Raw genomic sequence first — 12933 nt, 5'->3', positions numbered from 1 at the left:
TTTCCCATGTTTTTGTTTCTAAGTGTTTCTCATTTAGACAACATTTTTTTAATTGGTCCAGCATTGAGAGAGAGTGCTCCAGCTGCAGCAGCTAAACAGGCTGTAATATAATCCCTGTGGACAATTGTGCACTGTTAATTTACATCCATTATAAGTGCTTGTTTTTAAATATCACCCCTTACCTTTTGCTGATCTGGTCTGTTTGTTAGTGTATGTATACCCCTAATACCCCTTTCCGATATGCATGGGCTATCTTGGCTTGGCTTGGTTTGGGCAGTCGGCCTAGCACAGCAGGGATTTTGAATTTGCATTTCCATTACAACAGGGCTACCTGCTTGAAGGTGTGTCTTTAACTGATGACGGCTTTCATTTCCTGTAGATTCTAGTAAATATCCCCAGGTATTTTGTTATGTAAAAACTTTTATTGTGAAGCAGCAAAATAAAGCAGCCCACACAACTTCCAATAAGGCTGATAGTGAACATGAAACAGTAAAAATAAAGCAGATATCTACAGTAAAAACAGGACGCAGGAGAGAAACTAAACTCCAAACCACAGATATTCAGTTAGAAGCTACAAAAGTACTGAGAGCTGAACACACACAGACTTTGAGAAACGCCTTTCTCTCTGGTCTGCTGCAGACAGAGGTGAATAGAGTCTCGCAACACACACCCTTGTTTTGGGGGGAGAAGGGGGGTTGTCAGAGGTTGGCTGCAGTCGACGAGACGTCACAGCTACCCGCTTAAGGGAGGGCAGCCTGGCTTTTGGACCTACTCCTGGGAAGGTTTATGTCCAGCGCAGCTTGGCGTTGCATGGTGCATCTAAACTGACAATGGAAACACAAATGGGTGCAGCCAAGAGGGACAATGGAAAAAGTGTAAAAGTCTCATTTTAGTAGAAGTCTCGATTTGAGATCTTGCAGACTTTTCCACATTGTCTAAATCAACTAAGTATTCAGCCATGACACTAAAAATCTTTTAGATAACACTAAGCTACACTTTCTGTACTTTTTCTCGGTACTTCTTTCTCCAACTCTCATTTTCCACCCTTGTTTTTCCTGAATCAAGTCACCTCTCGCGAGATTTCAGAACAAGTCTTGCGACTAGCGAGACGCAGGATGTAGGAGACGTAGAATCCCTTTCATAATGTTGTGAGACACAATAACAATCTGTGCACAATTGCCCATCGAGATTCCATGGCAGCCTGTTACTCTGTTGCGGCTGCAGTGGTCGCTCTCAATACTGCACCAATTTCAAAAATTGTTGTCTCCATTAGTCACTTAGAAATAAAAGCATGGGAAAATAGGGTCCAGTTTCTCTCACACACCATTAGTAAATGGTGTGTGAGACGGAAATACCACAGCCACACAAGCCTGACTAGACACTCAACCTATTTTCACCTTGGAGACCTCTGTCTGTGCTGTGGATCCAGTGGCAGTTCAAATTGTTCAACTCAGTGGGATAATTATTTAGATCAAAGAACTGCTTGAGTGATTCATACCAGTCTATTTCAATATTAAAAAAACCCTCATCTGCTGACACTCAATAAATGACCCATGTCCTTTATAATAAAACTGTTCAATTTGCAACCACTTATACCTGCTCCATTATCTCACCCACATCATGTCAAACTCAGAAAGAGAAAATCGTCTCTGTTGATGAATACTACGTGCTTTTCACATCCACATTATGTCAAAGGAACAATATCCAGGCTGCTGTCTTTTTGCTAGTCACTCCTCACATTCGACTGCATGTATAGAGGCTAATTTTTTTTGCAACAGTGTAGCAGACAGTGACCGTGACCTGTCATTCATAAATTGTGCTCGTTCGCTTGTGGATGCTTCCATCACATTTTTGAAATTGGTATTTCAGCACTGTCCAGTCGCACACTTGTATGCAAATCATTTTGTTTGGTGGTGACAGCACATTGCCGTGCAAAGCAAGTTCAAATGAAGTTCAGCCAAGCTCTCAGTTCAGTGGCAATATTTTAGCCCAACAAACAACTACCAAATATAGACAAGCATCTCAGCCTGTGTTCACCTTGATGACAAAGAGAGGCTGAGCATGTGCTTACACTATCACCAGTTAGCTCACTGTGGGACTGCACTTATTCCTAATACTTTTACTTGTTTCCCCCAACTTTCACACATATGCCTGTTTACTTTGCCTAACACGCTGTGACATTAAATATTTAGTTCTGATAGCTGTGTTCCAAAAAAGGAAAACAATATCACTCAACTGTGGCAAATTTAGGATATTCAGCTTCTAGGTTGCATACATTTTCATACATTATAAGTATAGAGGTTGTTCTTTATGAAACTCTTTAAATCTTAATTTTTGTTTCCAAGTTTTTCATGAACGTCTCACAACTTAAAGTAATAATGTAGATTTCCATCTACATAAATGTCTGCTAAGTCACTATCTATCACCAAATGAGGTAACACAATGGTGTTACAGCCAATGGCCCACTGATAGAAGCCCTTGCATTTGGGGTTTTACGAACTGGGTGTCTGTGGTGACATTTCTTGGGAAAATCACAAGTGGCCCACAGTTGGTGACATGTTTTCCATCATCCAGCAGTGGTTGGTCCAAAAGAAAGGGTAGGTGAAGCTAAAGCAACAGACTGGCTCTTCAACTCACTGGTGTGTGAAGCAGCGTGCTGTTTTTTTCTGGTTTCAAGTAGTGTTGTGAATAAATGGTCACTATGGCCAAACAAACCATATTTGTTTGTTTGGTCACTATGGCCAAACAAACGAAGGAAAGAGCAATGACTACAGATGATGAAACTTTAAAACAAGTGCAAATCCAACAATTTACACAACCAACACTGTTTGGATCTCTGAGACGGGAGATCAAAACATGCATCAGCAATTACCACTTATCGCCACAGGTGCCGCAGAAGACGACGAAATGGAGATTGTAACTTCAGTTAACCAGTATGTTACTAAATTATCATGAAATATGGGTTTCTATTCTGCACATATTTCAGGGTAGAATCTTTGGTTAAGAAGGGTCTGCCCATTCATTTTTCACCCTTAGATTACTGCGAAGAGGGTAATTGTCCTCTATGCCTCCAACCTCTTTGTCTTTGAGATACATGTCACAGCCCCAAAAAAGCTCCAATATGTTTTTCCAGCTCTACTGCTCCCTGTTCGAGTCTCTCTCCTTCAGGGGTTGGCAAATTGTGAAATCTCAAAAATCATCAATTCCTCATGTTTTACTTGACTGAGCAAGTCTTCTGTATACTAATCTGTGTTCATGGCCTTGTTTCAAAGCAGAAGAAAGACAAATGTGATGGAAGTATTAGTGAGAAAAATATTTGGAAGCATCAGTATTCATATATACCACACTATACTATTAATATACTACGGATGCAATTTGACTCCATTTCTCAACTTGCAATTTGTATGCCTTAGCAATGTATCACATATCTGATTCAGTATCTAACAAATTCTGGTATTGTTAGATCTCACTACTGCTGTTGACACAGTTGATCACACCAGGGTGGACTGGTAAGAATTCCCACTCCTCGTCCAAGGAGATTTTGCTCTCTCTGTTCCTGCGTTTAAAGCCGCTCCAGGCTGCTCCACTCAATATCGCTGCAAGCTTAACTCAGATTTCACTCGTTCCATTCAAATCGCTCACCACTAACTCAGGACAAACAGGACACGCTTCAACTTTTTAAAAAAATCTGTTCTGCACTCCATCCAAAATCCTTCTGCTCCTGCTATGCTTCATTTCGCTCACATGCTCTGGACCACATTCTATTGTTTAACACTTCTCAAACTTGTGTCTGGCTCTCATGCATTGGTTTAATGCCAACTTGCAAGACAGGAATGATTATTGGAGTACCACAAGGATCAATACTTGGTCCCCTTCTGTTAGATCTATAAAAGCAGCTGTTAAACCACATTTTTCACAACAATAACTTTAATTACCATACTTATACTGTTACAGTGACAGCCTTATTTTATTTTGACATTATTGCTAGACTAAGAGCATGATCTAAACAGGATTTAGTTGATCATTGCATTCATTTCAAATGTGTTATAGCATTTTAAACATTTTTTCTCATGTCTACTACAGAACGCTCCTGGTCAACTACAGCTTAGCCAAAATGCTTAATGTGTTCTAACCAAATTTAAGAAAAAAACAACAACTGTGAACATATCACACCCAATTCGAAGTAATTGCATTGGCTGAGAATCAACTTCAAAACACTGCTGATCTAGTCACTTACGGGGCTAGAACCAAATTATATTTCTGACATGCTTTCTCTATATGACTTTCTCAAAACGCCTAAGTCTCAGTTCGGCTGACTGTTCCAATCAGCAGGGGCCAGTTACAGGTCTCAACCAGAAATAGTCCAGCACATAACCAGTTGTTGTTGTTTCACATTTTGCTTTTTGCATGGATTAAACAAACAAAAAAAAGTTATGTGTTAATTATTGAGCTTTAGAGGTCCTGGTAGGTGGATTAGCAGTCTCCCACTTATCTCTAGTCCTTGTGCTGGGCTAAGCTAACGGCCTTCTCACTGTAGCCTTATATTTAATGGTCAGATATGAGTGTTGATCTTCTCATCTACCTCCATCAGACAGTGAATAGAGTATTCATCATTAGTTGAACTATTCCTTTAATTAAAAAAACTGTTTTACGACTGAAACAATGAATGAGCTAGGATCGGTTCTTCTGGTGATATAATGAGTATAATGGGAGGGAACATTTTCTAAGCAGCCTCAGGGCCAACATATACAATAAAACACCCATCAATCAACCTTAACTGAAGCCTAATGTGCAGAGGATGGATAAAGGATATTACTCCTCTACCCTGTCAATGACCCCCTCTACATCATGACAAATCACAGTGAAATGACAGGATGATGACCTCTTTGTCTAAAATGTAATATTTGCCGTAAAACTACTGGAGGACCTCTGGTGCCATCTTTGCATCCATGCCAGTCAGTATCAAATCTCTATGACTTTAGGCAAAAGTACTTTGAACCTGACAAATAAGTCACAATACCCCTGGAAATACATATGATTTATCATATACTACTGGCAGGCTATTGAAGACTTTCCATCATGCAGTTGTGAAACACCCTTTCAGACTCAGTCCTCTGTGGGAGGAATTTCTGGCTTTCTCATTTGAAATATAGATATTTTTACTCAAAAAACGAGGTGGAAATCTAGTATATGGCTGAGCTGTGTATGGTCAGTGTACTAAACTGTGGCCAAGTTGTAACAGGGATAATCGCTGGTAGTGTCTATAGGGTTAATTTGGGGATATTAAATATTCATTTGCTATTTTCTGTAGTGGTCCCAGTAATATTTGTTCATAAAGTGTACTAGAGTGGCATATGACATGACATGGTTAATCAATGTGTAAGTCAAATAATTAAGGACTGCTTCAATTTAAGAAATAAACAGTATCATCATGCCATTTGTCTCAATTTGTTGTTCTGCATTACCCATCTAAAAGTTTTATCATCCCATTTCAGTCAGTTGCCAGTACATAGTGGGCATTGGTTTGTAGGGTTTGTGTTACTGCACCCTATTCACACCTGGTATTAGCATTTGTTTTGCGTGATTGGCTCACAAGTGGACAGCTTTAAGTACAGGTGTGAATGCACCCAAGAGATCCGATCGCTCCGACCAAATTTAAAAGAGGTCTGGGATCCATATGTCCTCATTCTTTCAGCACTGTGAATGATAATGTGTCCTGGGCCATACTAAAGGACCCCCTTCTCAGCTCTATCCTTGCTCATCTGACTCAAGCAAACTATCTGTTGCTGCCTATACACAGGTTAGATGCAAAGGATTGTCTCTGGACCCGCTCTCCTCCTGGTGAATGGTCAATTCAATATTTGCTCAGTTAGCACAAACTACTACAGCAGCAGCTGTCCCAACAGCCCAGTCACTGTGAATGTGTGCAGACAAGCTCTTACTAATTGTTCCCAGTACAGACTTATTTGCATGTAGAGCGGAAAAGTGAGATCCAATCACAAGTGTTCACTCAAGACACATGTGTAAATGCATTCTAATGCCAGGTGTGAGCAGACAGACTTAAAGCTATTCACTTGTGATCGTATCACCCAGGACACATGTTAAAACCAGATGTAAACAGCCTCTGTGTTAAACAGACAAGACCTAGGTTGCATCCCATGACAATTACAAACATGCCCACAGCCTCAAATGTTGAAACCTGGCCAGATAAATTTCTAGCTTCAGCTTGCCAACCGCAGTGTGGAGGCACAGGGGAGACTTTGTTTACTTTACTTAGGTCTTGAGGAGCTGCAGCATTTATTCATAGAAAAACTGAAACCTGAACTGTTCAGTTACTACCAATTGACAACTTTCCTGATAATTTCTCCTCTGCTCCGATTACCAATACCCATCTGCTCTCTGGCATCCACTGTTTCTATCTGTCTCTCTCTTCCTCACTTAAACGCACACTCAGAACGCACACACATTCTAGCCATTCCTAATGGTAGCTATGGTCTTATAACAAATGCATCACACTGTGTCAGCAACCTACAAATATAGAATTGCAAAGCAACAACAACAACAACAACAACAACAACAACAACAACTGTGTATTAGGGATGGGCAATACATCAGTTATAGTCGATGTATCGTGGCTGGTTCCACGTAGGATGTATAAAATGGCTGTTTCATGAACATGAACATTTGTGAAAATGCGCAAAAGAAAATGCGAATTTATGCACGTTTCCATTCATTATTGTTTTGCGAGTATTGGCAGTCAACAGGAGGTGGCGCTTCTCATGAAAAATAAAATGCAAAAGAACACCCGTAGAAGAAGAGGGCGCCGTGAGATGACGTCATTGAGAGCGTCTCATGTCCACAACTGATGTAAACAATTACCGGCTCAATGACTACGACGAGATGGAGAGATTCCTTGGGAACTTCTTGGCTATTGCGAGAGCTCTCATCACACTCATATCAGCGTTGTCAGCGTAGCCTACATAATGCTGTGATGTCTGTGTTGGTACACCAGGCAGCGCACATGATGCAGCGGTATTCAACACATCCAGTCTATTCAGGTAAGCTGTGAAATAGCCTACACTCACCTGACACTGGAGTAATTACCTCTCTCTAAGTTCACACAGGTGTGTGTGTGAAGTAGAAGTAGGATTCGGTAGCCTACGTCATTGTTTATTCGCTAAATCTGTTTCCATTGCCAAAAGTCGCATTTTCCTAATATCGATACGCTGACTTTTCCACCCCCTCCAAGCGTAAAAACTTTTTTGAATTTCTGGCATTTCCATTCAAGTTTCTTTTCGCAATTGTTGAAAATGCGAATAAAAATAGGTGGATGGAAACCCACCTAATGATGCCTTGTGATGATCTCCTCAGAGGTTAAATACCTGGGTTTTCCACACCAGTTTGTCAGACTAGTTCCAGCCTAGTCAGACAAGCATGAACTGATGAAGCCTCTTGGATAAGAAGTGAAACGTCTTCTAAGACAAAACTAAGTCCAGTTGCGTTCGATTCAATTGCCTTGAGATAACTATGACCTGGATAAATGAGAATATCCACAGGCACGGTAACAGTTAAACTTAAACTGAATTTAATGATAGTGTAAGCTGGTGAGGCGTGCTTCTTTGTATCTGCAGGGCTCCATATCACAACTATTTAGTCTCATTTTGCGACCATGGAGCACCAGTGTGATATATTGAAAATATATGCAAATATTATTAATATATGAACTGGAGAGCTGTTAGTGTGTTTCCAGCTCACAGCGAATCAGTTGTCATGCTTAACAGCGCTGCAGTTTAACAGTTTAACCTTATGCTAACTGCTAACAACAACTGTTGACTCATTTATTTCACTTTCTTATCTAACTTTATTATTTAATAGTCGCTACTTTATTTAACTTTATAATGGTTGTAGTTTATTTTAGTAGTTTAGTATTTTAGTAGTCTACAGTAGTTCAGAAAAGATTTCAAAATATTGCGATATATATAGCATATTGTGATACCGTCTAAAAATATTGCAATATTATTTATAGCCCATATTGCTCAGCCCTACTGCTTCTGTATAAAGGAATTTGATCAGATGATTGATCACAAAGGCAAAGATGTTACCAGCTAAAAAAATCTGTGCTTATTCATTTTAAAAGAGCAAAGGCCAGTAGCCTCACACCATCACTCAGTGACAGACTTTCACGTACATGGTGCTAGCCCCCACTTTCCTGCAATCCACCCACAAAAGAAAGCTTGCTAAATTGTTGTATTATGGGCTCCTTCCAAAAGTTATATGAGACTCAATTATAATATTTGTTAAGGGGCTCTTTTTTTAATACTGCTGGTATTTCACACTTGGCATTTCTGTTTTCTTCAATTTCTTTTTTCATATATTCGCCAACTTGTCACCTCCTTTATAGACACTACTTTTGTTTAAATGAAGTACACTCACCTTTAGGTTATTAAAATTCATTCAACTGGAATTCTAATCACATTTTTGTTGGAGTGGTGAGTTAGAAAGTGTGCTTAATCTTCCCGTTGCAGAGAAACTAATCAAGATACCTCTAATAAAAGGTTTGGATGCCATCCATAATGCAGTCATTTGTCAAGCCAAAGCAGGCACAGCTCTGCACTTTGAACCAAACTGATTCAAACGATTATAACAACACTTTATCTGACTTTAGATCATGTCTTACCTTTTCCGTCTCTATATTAAAACTTTTTTGCAAAATATCTTCTTTTCCTGAATGGTAACTGAAGCTGTATTTTGGAAGTATTTCAGCAAACTGAAAGGTTGTTGAAAACTGTCCCAAAAGATGCAATTTGGCAAAAGCAGATTCAATCCTGTCAGAATAATCTTTCCTGCAAATTCACATCCAACACTAATATAGCATAAAAACTACTTTATTATGTAATCTCAATATCAAAATGAGTTTGTCAGTCATGAGTTAGAGGACACAGACTCTACTAACTGTATTTCCTCACTCAGGTCATTACAGAGATGAAGATTTTGGCCATGAAAATGGGCCATGACCGTAAATGTTCACTCTCTGTTTTTGGAACAAGATTTATAACCAATACGTGGAACAGATCCATATTTTGCTTTCAAAGTAATCAATAACGTTTTAAAACTGATTCCAGCATCAACTGCAGGTCAATATAAGGAAGCTGAAATGCTAATGTGGCTTTACTGTATGTGGTCCCTCTAAGACTATTAAAGTTGTAGTTAAAAATATATCTGTAGCAGGAGTCAGAACTAAATGAATATAAGCAACAGCTTTTATAGCTGAAGACAGATTACAGGTACAGTTTACTGTCCATAAATGTATAGTGTTATGAGCTTTTATAGCCTGTGTCTTTGAATTGTGTGGCTGGTCTGCCAATCAGGATCCTACACTTTGACTCTCCTGTAGATGTTTATTTTTACATGCATTTTAAGATATAGACCTATGCGTTATTGCATTACTTCACATAAATAATTCATTATAACACACAGACAGTAGTGCTGAAACTACTGTTTTGATAATCAGTTCTTACTAAGTTATTATTAATTTATTAAGTGTAATGCCCAAACATTCTCTGGTCCCAACTTCTAAAATGTAAGCATTTCCTATATTCTCCATTTTATGTCACTGTAAATTGAATTTATTTGGCTTTTCAATGTCAGGATTTTTGGATTTTTCACAATTCTCTGACAGTTTTTTAGACTGAACAATTAGTCAGTTAATAAAAACAAATTATCACAGGTTAAACACTTAAGAAATTAATGTTAAGTTGGAGCAATAATGAACAGTAACTAATGTTTTCCATTTAATTTAGTGGTCACTGTGTCATCTTTGTGTCATTTAGACAAAAGGGTGTGGTCTAAATATTTGTAAATACTTACAGTTAACTGTAAAAATGTGTTTGATGCATTCATTGCTTAAAGCTGGGGTATGTAGTTTTAAGAAAGGCTAAAACAGCAGAATCTGAAAATGCACCCTCCCGTCTAGTTCTTCCCTCTCTTTCCTAAGCCCCTCCCACCAGAAATCTGCATGGACTTCATACAGTGCACCAGTGTTTCCCAAAAATGTATTAATTTCATGGGAGTTTTTTTTCATTGTAGAAGTCTCTCTCTTTGTTTATTGGACCATAGATGAGGCAAGAATTGGCTAGCTACTACACTCCCCAACCCCTCTGCCTCGCTCCCCGCCACTGTGGACTCTTCGCTAGGGGGAGAGGGGGCAGCTCCAGGGATGGACCTTTGGTTGGTGGCTGCAGCAACTCAGATTCAGCAGTCACAGCAGTCACAGCAGGCTGGTGACCAGTGGCAGCGCTGGGTCTAACCTGTGTAATGGTTACAAAAGAGTCGGGGAGTCGGAGTGGGCCGGTCCCCCACTGCTGGCTGAGTTCGAGTTGCTGCAGCCACTGGCTTGGGTTCCTCTGGTGCTGCTGCCTGCTCTCCTTGGCGGGGAGTGAGGCGGATAAGATGCTGTATTCCACGCCCTAGCTAACATTAGCTACATAAACATGAACTTAAAGCCGCAGCCATGAGCCTTTGGTTAGAGTTAGCAGAAGGCTGAACTATAAACAACAATTTCTTTTCATCTCTGAAACACTTGACACGTTGCTCTGCAGTGTAAGCAGTTGTCGCCAATGCTGAAATAGCAACTTTCTCTGCAGGATTCTCCACCACTGATTCAGGCTTTTCACCAAAAGCATTGACAGAACAGCCAATAAGAACGCACTCCCTCTGAAATGGCCTGTGACTGACCAATGTCTGCCGTCACAGACTAGATTTTCCAACAGGAGGTGCAGAAGTGTAGTGTTCTCCCAGACCAGCTGAATAACAATATGCTCAATGTTTATTATGGGATTTTAGCCTAGTGATACTAAAATAAAACTGCCTACCTCAACTTTAAGTTTTTTTGTTTTTGCTTGCCCACAGGAGCCCAGCCAGAACTTTCTGTCTGACTGTTTTACCTTTCCAGCCAAAGTCTGGTGATTTCTCTGCTGCTGGATGAGGAAGCACACTTCTCTTTAGTTAGCCCAATCATTACCTGCCAGCTGAGCTACTGTATGTGCACATCTTTTTAGACATTTGTGTGGCGTTCAAACTCAGAGAAAATATTCCACAGTCTTTTCAAGGAAGCCCGAGTCACAGAAAAATAACTACACATTTCCCTCACTAGCTCCAGTGTATAGATTTGGGAGTTTATTTTTTCACCCAACTTAATGGCCCGAGTGGATTTCTACAGACTTTTTTGCCCTATCAGCACTTCTGCAAAGTTCCCAGGAGGGAAATGAGATGTAACCTTTACAGATAAATTATAATGAGCAAAGAGGTGCAGCAGTAAAGAGGACTCATCTTTTAGGCCAATTTAAACAAACACTAAAGACTGAAAGCTTCCACCTCCTGAGTAACTAGTCCCACTATACCTGATTGATTGCCCACATTCGGAGGAGCGATCTAAGCATCGCTGGCAGTTACTTTTATTTGTTGAAGTAAATTTCAACGTAGCTGTTATAGGGGGAAGACAAAATAACATAAACAATTAATGAAACGCATTTAAACTACCGGAAGCCATGAAAAGCACTGGCACAACAGTGGGCTGTTAGCGAAGATGTGGCTTCTTTTCTCTGTTAATCCTCATTAGTTTGACACCTTACATACAAACATATTGTTTGTCTCTTTTACAGCTGACAAACGCTGAAAACAGGCATTCATCACTATACGACCTGCCTTTGTTACAGAGCTGTTAATAGCGTTTTCATTACTACTGAGTTGAAGTCGTTTTTAATGATGTGTTTACATTATTCTGCCACTCCTATTCAGTAAAAGACGATGCTCATGTAAATATATCAATTTATTTCTTTAGCTGTTAGTGAAGTCAGAGCGTCCTTCAGTCTGCTATACTAAAGTGTGTTTCATTTACAATTTTCACAAGGTCCCACTGCTTCAGAAGTGTCTTAAAAACAGCTGACATAGTGATGATTTTGATGTCGTGGCCATAATTGCATCATTACAAACGAAACAGCTGTAAACTTCAGCATGACTAATTGCATTTTAAAATTTGGAGCTATTAAGTCCAACAAAGTCAAAACCTCAGAGAGTTGCATCAGTAAATTATTTTCATGCAACTCATGTATGTGGGGAGCCAGCAGGTTGCCGGCCGACTCAGCCAAAGAAGAACTTCACTCAGCTGCTACTTTATTAGGCACACCAAACTAAAACTAATGCAGTCTAATACAACAGTCCTGCAATCAGCCCCTCTGGGATTTCACAGTTTTTTTGGGGATTGTTGTGGCCTTAAATGCCTGATTTCACAGCAGCTTTTCAAAAACAATTGCAATGCTTGTTGGCATGTTTTTAAAAGAAACTGCAGGAGCAGGTCAAAATTGAAAACAAAACAGTTTATAGATGGTTTTTTTTGTGTGTGTAATTCAGTAAAAATTGAGGCAGCTTTTCAAGTGAGAATAAAATCGGATTGTTCTGCTCTGAGTTTTTACTTAACATACGTTACTACTAATGCTGTGTTCACACTATAAGCGACAACGCAGCAGTGTGACCAACTACATTATCACAAAGTTGCTGCTGAAGTGTTGCTTAAGCACTAGTTAATGTAGTTAGGTGGTCACAGGCTTGTGTGTGTCTGTTACTTGCCACAAACCACCTCGACTGAACATCATCTAAAGGTTGTATTTGGTCATAAAAATATCTTTGCTCATGATCAGTCTCTGAGCCCCATTTTAACATCACATTTTGCCACCCAAGTGCATCCCTGTGAGCACCGCATTGCACATAAAGCTAGCATAATGTCATCTAACTAAGCTAAATAACACAGTACCACAGCCAGAAACAAAACCTATAATTGGCTGACACTTCACTTCAGGTTTTCTTATATATGTGAATGCAACATCCTCTGTCTTGGGGATCTGTCTTGTTGTCAACATGTTTCAGACATTTTCCAGG

The 12933-nt window shown here is 39.7% G+C and overlaps 1 protein-coding gene across 1 annotated transcript in view; it reads right to left on the bottom strand.

Annotated features, from left to right (window-relative positions):
• Positions 1-12933, bottom strand: part of pigg (phosphatidylinositol glycan anchor biosynthesis class G) — a 108018-nt gene that overhangs the window by 52855 nt on the left and 42230 nt on the right. The gene's annotated exons all lie outside the window — the stretch shown is intronic.

The sequence above is a fragment of the Epinephelus moara genome, chromosome 4, assembly GCF_006386435.1.
Source record: "Epinephelus moara isolate mb chromosome 4, YSFRI_EMoa_1.0, whole genome shotgun sequence".
NCBI classification, from domain to species: domain Eukaryota; kingdom Metazoa; phylum Chordata; class Actinopteri; order Perciformes; family Serranidae; genus Epinephelus; species Epinephelus moara.
This window is presented reverse-complemented; position numbering and strand designations above follow the sequence as displayed.